Raw genomic sequence first — 10548 nt, 5'->3', positions numbered from 1 at the left:
ATCACGTACCTATCTCTATTGGGAAACTTCAAATAACTTTTGCCAAACACATCATTGACAAAGACAAATATCATGGACAATGTATTTAATATACCAAGAACATGTTACAAATTCATAATTATAATTGTTAAATTATAAAAATATTCTTCTATTAGAATTTCCATATGTTAGGAGATCTGTTAGTTATTTTTGGTTCTTGTATCCCTATTTATACCTGTATTTTACTATCATATGTGAAACACACAGAAATTATTCATTCAAGTCTCATTTTCTACATGGTATTAGAGCTCTGCTTTTTTTTTTTTTTCCCCTTTTTTTGCCATTGTTGCTGTCAACCCTGTGCACCCAAAACAACCAATCCAATCTGCTTCTCATGCACCCTCTCGCACTGTCAGACGAAAGCCACTAATCAAGCTCTGTCCATTCAGATCCACATCGTTCATCTGCACCGTTTAGATCTGCATTGTCAGACGGTAGCTACTTCATTCAGATCTGCACTAATCCACGTTGATCAAGCTCTATTTGTGTTTTTGTTTAGCGTTTTGCAGTTCAGATCCACGCACATCGTTCTGCTGCTCCCAGCCTGCCCTCGCACCTCCGTTCGTTCCGCCCAGATCTTCATGAAGAATTGAGCCATGAAGATGAAGGTGCTGTTTTTTTTTCCTATCTTTGTTGCCAAGCCGTGAAGATGAGCCACGCACGTCGAGTCAAGTGAGTATTAGCCTATCCACTACTTATCACGTCCCGAATTTGACCTTTAATCTTGTCTCTATTGGACAACTGTGTGACCTGGGATTAACTGTTCTCTTTTCCTCTCATGATTTTCAGGTTCAGAATCCTGTGAGAAGATTATTTGAGCTCACGTTCTTTCAGCCTCCTGTCCTGTCATCTGTTTTTGAAGTTGTCATAGATACGACACGTATTAGTGGCACCTTTCTTGGTCATGCGTCATCTGACAAACTTCATAGCTTAATTTCTGTTGGTACCTTAAGTAATGTTTCTCAATTTCGTTCATTTGATTGTTTACATTGCAAACTGGCAAAACAACCTGCACTGTCATTTCCTACTTTAGCTTCTCTATGTGATAAACCATTTGGTCTTATCATTCCGATATTTAGGGCCCTGCTCCTACCCCTACAATAAATGGTTATCGGTATGTTGTATTATTCATTGATGACTACTCTCGTTTTACTTGGATATATTTTCTTAGGAATCGTTCCTCTTTACCCTAAGTTTACATTGAATTTGCTTAAATGATTCAAACTCAGTTTTCTCAAACCATCAAAATTCTTCAGACTGACAATGCAATGGAGTATAAGCACTCACACCTACTCTTCTTCTTGACCCAACAGGGCACTCTTATCCAACGCTCATGTCCTTATACTTCTTAACAAAATGGTCGGGCTAAAAGAAAGCATCATCATATTCTTAACTCCGTCCGTGCACAACTTCTCTCCACATCTTGTCCTGAAAATTTTTGGGGTGAAACTGCACTCACATCTGTTTATGTTATCAACCGCCTTTCCTCTACTGTTCTCCACAACATATCTCATTTTGAGCGGTTGTATGACACCCCTCCCTTTTATTCTATTTTTCAAAGTTTTTGGCTATGCATGCTTTGTTTTACTTCACCCCCATGGACATTCCAAACTTGAACCTCGGGATTGTTTGTGTTGCTTTCTTGGTTATGGAATTGACATAAAGGGTTCTGGTGTTGGTATCTCATATCAAACCATTTGCCTATCTCTCGCCATGTCACCTTCAGGGAACATCATATGTTTTCTAGTATTTCTTCTTTTCATGCTTTCCTTTTTGGTACCCAATCATTCTTCACTAATTCTAACACGGATCTATTTCCCGCTGTGAATCTTCATCTAGCTTTGAGTCTCCTACTCCACCCGTACTAGAGCTTGAGGCTTTCACTCCACCATCCCAAAGCTTGATTATTCTTCTCCTTCTGCTACACTCTCAAATCTACCGTATGTCCCTGATGCTGATCATGACCCTACACTTGTTCATCGGTCTGCCCGGGTAAGAGAAATCCCTAATTATCTACAAGACTATCATTGTTTTTCCACTACTATGTCCTTAGTTAAACCGCAGTCCTATCATGAGGCTTGTACTAATCCTTTTTGGCAGCAAGCTATGGATGAGGAGCTTCAGGCTTTAGAAAAGACTCACACTTAGGAGTATGTTGATTTACTGCCTGACAAGAAACCTATTGGATGTAGATGGATCTATAAAATTAAGACTCGGTCTAATGGATCTATCGAATACTATAAAGCTTGTATGGTGGCCAAAGGGTATTCACAGGAATATGGTATTGACTATGAGGAAACATTCGCTTCAGTTGCATGAATGATTTCTGTCCAGAGTCTATTAGCCATAGCAATTGCCAAGTAGTGGCCTTTTCTTCAAATGGATGTTAAGAATGCTTTCTTCAATGTCACACTGTCTGAAAAAGTCTATATGCAGCCACCATATGGCTCTTCTCCACCAAAGAAGGTATGTCTTTTTCATCGTGCATCATATGGGCTCAAACAACTCCTCGTGCCTAGTTTGCAACCTTCAGTTCTGTTGTTACCTAGCTTGGTTTTACCTCCAGCACTCATGACTCTGCCCTATTTACTAGAAAAACTTCCTGTGGAATTGTTCTCCTCCTATTATATGTGAATGATATGATCATTACTAGTGATGATCCTCAGGATATTTCATTTCTCCGATGCTATCTAGGAGAACATTTTGAGATGAAAGATCTGAGACCGCTCAGTTATTTCCTTGGTCTTCAGGTTTCATCGCGCTTTGATGGATATACTTATCTCAAGCGAAGTATGCATCAGATCTTTTAGCTCATTCAGGTATCACTGATTCTGCCACAGCACTAACACTGTTGGATTCCAATGTTCGTCTGACCTCTTTTAATGGTGTTCCCTCTAGGATCCAACATTGTATAGACAACTGGTTGATAGCCTTATCTATTTAATAGTAACTCGTTCAGACATAGCTTATGTGGTTCATGTTGTCAGTCAATTCATGTCCACTCTCCACATTATCCATTTCATAGCTGTTCTTCGTATTCTGCGTTATGTTAAAGGTACACTGGGGCATAGACTTTAATTCTCCTCTAAATCCTCTTTGGTTCTGTCTGGGTATTCTAATGCTGATTGGGTAGGTGATCCTTCGGATAGACGATCCACCACAGGTTACTGCTTTTATTTGGGTGATTGTCTTATCTCTTGGCGGAGTAAGAAACAAACGGTTGTTTCTTGATCCAGCACTAAATCGGAGTATCGTGCACTTGCTTATGCAACTTCAGAGGTCTTATGGTTGCATTGGCTCTTGGTTGACATGAGGGCTCCTCAAAATTCTGCCACTATCCTTCATTGCGACAATCATAGTGTCATTCAGATAGCACATAATGACGTGTTTCATGAACATACAAAGCACATTGAGACTGATTGCCACTTTGTCCCCCATCATCTTCAGAATTCTACTCTGTGTCTTCAATCCATACCTACGACCGAGCAATCGATTGACATCTTCACCAAAGCCCTCCCCACTGGCCGCTTTGTTCAGCTACTGTGGGAACTCAAGTTGGTCTCTACCCTTTCACCTTGAGTTTGAGGAGGGATGTTAAATTATAAAAATATTCTTCTGTTAGGATTTCCATATATTAGGTTGAGATTTGTTAGGATGTTTGTTAGGAGATTTGTTAACTATTTTTGGTTCTTGTATCCCTATTTATACCTATACTTTACTGTCATATGTGAAACACACATAAATTATTCATTCAAGTCTCATTTTCTACAATAATTATCGTATAGGTTTAGAAATTCACACGAGATTTATTCAGAAACTAACTAATTAATATGGATTTGAATTCGAATATTGTAGGCAATTTAGGTTATGCTTTTGAAAATTAGTTTTAGACTATGAAGTCCGACTTTCGAAACAATATTTTTATGTTTTCAATTTATCCAAATTTTGAATTTAAAATTTTGAAATGTAAACTTACATATTTATAAAATGTTAATAAATATTATATTTTATATTGCAAACTAAATTCATTTTTCTTAAATTAAAATAGATATTTTAAATTAAAAGACATTACAAAATAATAACTTTATAAAATTTTCTACATAAAACAGGTTCATAAACTGATAATTTAGTTCATATTCAACCTAATATTTAGTTGGTAACTACAACTAGATTTATGATTTTTAAACAATTGTTTAAACTGAAATCTAATTTCTGAATCGACTAAAATAAAATATTAAAAAATGAAATACAATTTCGTTTAATTCCTTACTTTCAAAATTTAAATATAGTTCTGCGAAGAATAATTTATATTTTTTTCCTAATAAAGTTGGTAGTTCAAGTTTTCTACTTCATTTCATTTTAAAATTTTGGAAGCCTCCATGAATATTAATAGTCATCCAAGGTGGGTGGTCTTCAATCCAAATTCAAATTCAAATCCAACCAGTGAGGTTGAAGATTGAAGTTCAAATCTCTTCACCCGTCTCTCCATCATAGAAAGACAAGAATAAAAGTGAAGAGAGTTTTTGGGGCACCGAGTTGGTTATTATAGTCAGTGGGTATAATTGTTTGTGTTTAGGGTGCAAATTATTTTACTCTAAGGCCATGTTTACTCTAGTGAAAATGTAGTAAATCAATGGTAATATAAAAATTTGGCCCAATTTGATTACTTTTGGTATTGTTTACTTGTATCTGGCACCCATAATGACATATAGGGCTCACTTCCAAATCTATAATTAAAAAAACAAACTAATTGGCGAGTGAAGGGTGCTCAATCCATTGCGTTTGAGAATTACGTTATATAGTTACCGCTACCATTGCGGTTACCATTATTATTACTGTTACAACATGAGAATTATGAATTCTTACACATTTACTGTTGCCGTTACTGTTTGACCCCTAGATATAATGATAATAGTAATAGAAATAGTGAATATTCCCTACGGGGGGTATTTCCCCCATCCTCGCCCCCGTCCCCACCAAATCGGGGATTGCCAACTATACTAAATATGAAAAAATTCATAACTTTAAGTAAACTTGTTGATGCCAAAATTTGAATAGGGGAAACACACTTGGCCTTCACGTGACACCAGTAGTGAATTTGTTTGAAAGAGAGAAGAACGTGGTCTACAAAAGAGAAAACCTGTATACTGGTGTGATGCTTACCACACACGCTCTAATGCTGAAGTTGGAGAGTGAAAAAGTGTAGAAGTATGAGAGTTTAAGAAAATTGACCTAGGTTGTTTTCTAGGGTTTTGAAGTTGCCTCAAGATAATTAGATTATTGGGGATGGCGTCATAAATCTCCTTGTAATCTCGTAGTTTGTAAACTTTGTATAAACATATTGTTGTTAATAAAATAAGCGTTATTTTATCAGCATATACTCAATTAAATAAACTAAGATCCGAGGTTATTTCATGTGATTTAAACAAGTATGTAGAGACATAAAAGTGGATCTTGTTTAAATAATAACCTAAACGGTGTATCAGAAAGGAGAAACAGAACCCTGTTGGACATGGTTCGGTCTATAATGAGTTATGCTCATCTTCCTGACTCGTTTTGGGGATATGCAGTAGAGAGCACAGTTTATATTTTGAACAACGTTCCCTCAAAGAGTGTTTTTGAAACATCTTTTGAGTTATAGAGAGGTCGTAAAGGTAGTTTACACCACTTTAGGATTTGGGGATGTCCAGCCCATGTGCTTATGGCAAACCCTAAAAAGTTGGAACCTCGTTCAAAAGTATGCCTATTTGTAGGTTACCCCAAGGAAATGAGAGATGGATACTTCTATAATCCAAGTGAGTTAAATTATTTGTATCGACAAACGCTACCTTTTTGGAAGAAGATCACATGAGGGATCATAAACCATGAAGTGAACTTGTTTTAAGTGAGATTTCTAATGAGGTTGCTGAGATGTCAGCAAGAGTTGTTGAACAGGCTGATAGATCAACAAGGGTTGTTGATGTTAGTTCATTTAGTCATCAATCTCAAGAGTTGAGATTGCCTCGACGTAGTGGAAGGGTTGTGAACCCACCTGTAATAAAAGATGTTAATAGAATCCCAAAAACATCATAATTGATGATGGTGTTGAGGATCCATTGTCTTATAAACAAGCAATGGAAGATGTTGACAAGGATGAATGGATTAAAGTCATGAATCAAGAAATGGAGTCCACGTACTTCAATTCTGTCTAGGAGCATGTAGATCAACCTGATAGGGTAAAACCTATAGGTTGTAAATGGATCTACAAGAGGAAAAGAGGTGTAGATGGAAATGTATAGACCTTTAAAGCTAGAGTTGTGGCAAAGGGTTATACCTAGGTTGAGGGAGTGGACTATGAAGAAACTTTCTCACCTGTTATCATGTTAAAATCTATCAGGATTCTCTCATCCATAGCCACATATGATGACTATGAGATATGGAAAATGGACGTTAAGACTGCCTTTTTGAATGATAATCTTGAAGAGACCATCTACATGATTCAACCAGAAGGATTCATTGAGCAAGATCAAGAGCAAAAAGTTTGCAAGCTTAATCGATCCATTTTTGGATTGAAATAAGCATCTCGATCTTGGAATATAAGATTTGATACATTGATCAGAATGTTGATGAGCCTTGTGTTTACAAGAAAATCTTGGAATCAGTAGCTTTCCTCGTGCTGTATGTGCATGATATTCTACTCATTGAGAATGACGTAAGTTTCTTGACTGATGTTAAGAAATGGCTAGCCACCCAATTCCAAATGGAAGATTTGGGAGAGGCACAGTTTGTTCTAGGGATCCAGATTATAAGGGATCGTAAGAACAAAAGGTTGGTCTTCTCTCAGGCATCGTATATTGACAAGATGCTTGTTAGATATTCGATGCACAATTCCAAGAAGGGTTTATTACCTTTCAGGCATGGAATTATATTGTCTGAAAAACAATGTTCTAAGATTCCTCAAGAGATTGAGGAAATGAGACGAATTCCCTATGCATCGGCTGTTGGCGGCCTTATATATTACAATGTTATGTACTAGACCTGACATTTGCTATGCAGTAGGGATTGTCAGTCGATATCAATCCAATCCAGGATTAGATCAATGGATGACGGTCAAAACGATTCTCAAGTATATTTAGAGAACGAGTGACTATATGCTCATATATGAAGATAAGGATTTGATCCTTACAGTATACATAGACTCTAACTTTCAAATTGACTGGGATTCTTGAAAATCTACATCAGGGTCAGTGTTTACTCTGAATGGAGGAGCTATAGTATGGTGAAACATCAAGCAAGGATGCATCACAAACTCCAATATGGAAGCCGAATATGTAGATGCTTGTGAAGCTGCTAAATAGACTGTTTGGCTTAAGAAGTTCCTTACTGATTTGGAAATTATTCCAAATATATCTTTGCCCATCACACTTTATTGTGATAACAGTGGTGCTGTGGCAAGTTCTAAGGAACCTTGGAGTCACCGAAGAGGAAAACACTTAGAACAAAAATATCATTTTATTCGGGAGATTGTACATCGAGGTGATGTGATTGTCACGAAGAATTCTTTGGAGCACAACATTGCTTATTCGTTTCAAAGGCTCTCATGGCTAAAGTGTTTGAGGATCATTTAGAATGTCTGGGTCTACGGGATATGCAGCACATTATCTAGGGCAAGTGAGAGATGTTACTGAGGTATAGTGTGTGCCATAGTTTATTGTATTTTTATACTTTATTTGTATTGTACATTAGTCTCTCTAAACATTAGAACAAGTGGGAAATTATTGGGAATGGTGTCCTAAATCTCCTTGTAGTCTCATAGTTTGTAAACTTTGTATAAACATATTGTTGTTAATAAAATAAGTGTTATTTTATCAGCATATACTCAATCTAATAAACTAAGATCCAAGGTTATTTCATGTAATTTAAACAAGTATGTAGAGACATACAAGTGGATCTTGTTTAAATAATAACCTAAACGGTCTGTAGTAGATGGATAAGGCTGGGTACTTTATCCTAGTGACACTACGGATACGACCTGCTTTGAGTGGCAGAGCAGTAGTAGAGAAGTCTTTTGGGAACTGACTGCTATCTGAAAGGAAAACATTTGAAAACATGAGCTAAAAGCCCAGTGAGTGAATAACATTTAAAACATAACGTTCATACCTAAATATCATATTAAAACTGAAAGCTTTCACTGAAAACATAAACTTGACAACTATTATTCATGTTATCAACAACATCACATAGCACTTTTCTTACTTTGCTAGACTATGCCTTAGTCTATTTGTCTAGAGTGGCCCTTTTGCTCAGTCCTTTACATTCTTTAGCGCATTACTACTTAACTGGGAAGGAACCCTTTTTGTTCACTTCCTACGATCATAACTTGCATCCTTAGTTGTGAGAGAGCCTTTACTCAATTCCTCAACGTCAATCCATATCTTATGTGGAGTGATCTTGACACTACCAATAACAATTTTTCTTACATTCACGTGATTCTAGTTTAAGTACCGTCATACCTTAGGTACTACTGCTCAGATACCTTCTTCGTGTACTTCAGTATCGAGCTGCTCAGATACCTTTTTCGTGTACTACATTATTGAGCTATTCAAAGTTTAAAACAAAGCTTCAGTACCTTCTCCGTGTACTTTAGTACTGAGCTATTCAAATTCTAAGACTGAGCTTCAGTACCTTCTCCGTGTACTTCAATACTGAGCTATTCAATTTCTAAGACTGAGGTTCAGTACTTTCTCCGTGTACTTCAGTACTGAGCTACACATACTCAACTTGTATTTTCTTATCTCTTAACGACTTAGTTGCCCAAAACATTCTATACTAATGCATCCTCATGGTCATTGAAAAACATAGCATAAGTATAACATTAATGTGAGATGCGTTGCTTAGTAACTATTTGAGAATAGTTGTCATAAATAGCTTTCAGTAAACATGCATTGTTAAACATTCATAAGCATTAGCAATTTACTTAAAAAATTTAGAGCATTTAGAGTCACTCACAGTCTTTGGCAATCCTCTTCATGTATATGCTTACTGTGCATCGAACACTTAGCCAAATTCTTAGGCCTTAACTTGACTAGGCAACAACTTCATTACCATGCATCCATGCCTTGCGTTAGGCATTCAAGCCTCCTATGCGACCAAACCTTCAGCTCACGCCTATTGCCCATCGTAGAGCAACCTTTGCACCCATCGTTTAGCTCATGCGTCCGTCTTGTGGCACATCAACGCATTCCCCATGCGTTCATCTGGTTGTGCCCATCGTTCAACTCATGCGCCTATCGTTCAGCTCATATGCCCATCCTTGGCACATCAACGCATGCCCCATGCGTTCATCTAGTTGCGCCCATCGTTCAGCTATACGCTCATCTTGTGGCACATCAACGCATGCCTCATGCATTCGTCTGGTTGTGCCCATCATTAAGCTCATGCGCCCATCTTGTGGCACATCAATGCATGCCTCATGTGCTCGTCTGGTTGTGCCCATCGTTTAGCTCATGCGCCCATCTTGTGGCACATCAACGCATGCCCCATGCGTTCGTCTGGTTGTGCCCATAAACTCCAACGCAACCTTGCGCTTACGGCTTCAATATGCGTTGCATAGTCTAATGCTTCTTACCGCGTCCTTGCGCCAATTCAACCTCCAATGCATGCGCTCAACATCATCGTCAAGCCCTTAAATTTGCTTGCTTGTTCAACCCAAGCAGTTGCCTGCTTGCTTAAGATTCCAGATTTAACTTACGATTTTAATACCTAATTTTCTAGGCCTAACGTGTTGCAGCTTAAGCAAGCTATTCTAGAATAGGCGCACAGTTCTGCTTACTCCATGCATCCAGGAAGCACTTAGATGTACAGAACCTTGAGGAGATCATATTGGTGGCCTGCAATGAAGAAAGGCATAGCTGAGTATGTAGACCGATGTTTGATTTGTCAATAAGTGAAACTTGGAAGGCAGAGGTCGACAGGATTACTCAATCCACTCCCAGTAGTTGAGTGGAAGTGGAAGCACGTGATGATGGACTTTCTATTTGGACTACCTAGAACGCCCTCAGGATATGATGGCATTTGGGTGATAGTCGATAGACTGACCAAGACGACCGAATTTGTACTAGTAAAAGTTACCTTTATGCTCGACCGTCTAGCTAAGATTTATGTAGATAGAATAGTCAGTAAGTATAGAGTCCCAGTGTCGATAATGTCAGATCGAGACCCAAGGTTTACTTCAAGTTCTGGCCTAGCCTGTAGAAGGCTATAGGTACTAAGTTACAATTCAGTATGATTTTTCATCCGCAGACGGATGGATAGTTGGAGGGGATGATTCAGATACTGAAAGATATGTTAAGAGCCTTTGTGTTGTTACAAGTGTTGTAAAGTGCTACAAATGATCTGATCCTGATCATTTATGTGGAGACATGTGAGCGGGGTATCCTATACAAAGAGTTTGTATAAGTCTGGACTATAAAATGATTAGTCTATTTATATAACGCCGTTAATAATAGAGATTTACATTTCATTAGGATA

At 37.7% G+C, this 10548-nt stretch overlaps 1 long non-coding RNA gene across 1 annotated transcript; it reads left to right on the top strand.

Moving 5' to 3' along the window:
• The first annotated feature begins 235 nt into the window (after positions 1 to 235).
• Positions 236 to 3787, top strand: LOC150036769 (uncharacterized). The gene is made up of 3 exons (XR_016529286.1): positions 236 to 711; positions 829 to 2031; positions 2140 to 3787. It is a non-coding gene; the product is annotated as an uncharacterized LOC150036769 (long non-coding RNA).
• The last annotated feature ends 6761 nt before the right edge of the window (positions 3788 to 10548 follow it).

Source organism: Benincasa hispida, chromosome 4 (assembly GCF_027475165.1).
Source record: "Benincasa hispida cultivar pf3 chromosome 4, pf3_genome.v1.1, whole genome shotgun sequence".
Taxonomy (NCBI): domain Eukaryota; kingdom Viridiplantae; phylum Streptophyta; class Magnoliopsida; order Cucurbitales; family Cucurbitaceae; genus Benincasa; species Benincasa hispida.
This window is presented reverse-complemented; position numbering and strand designations above follow the sequence as displayed.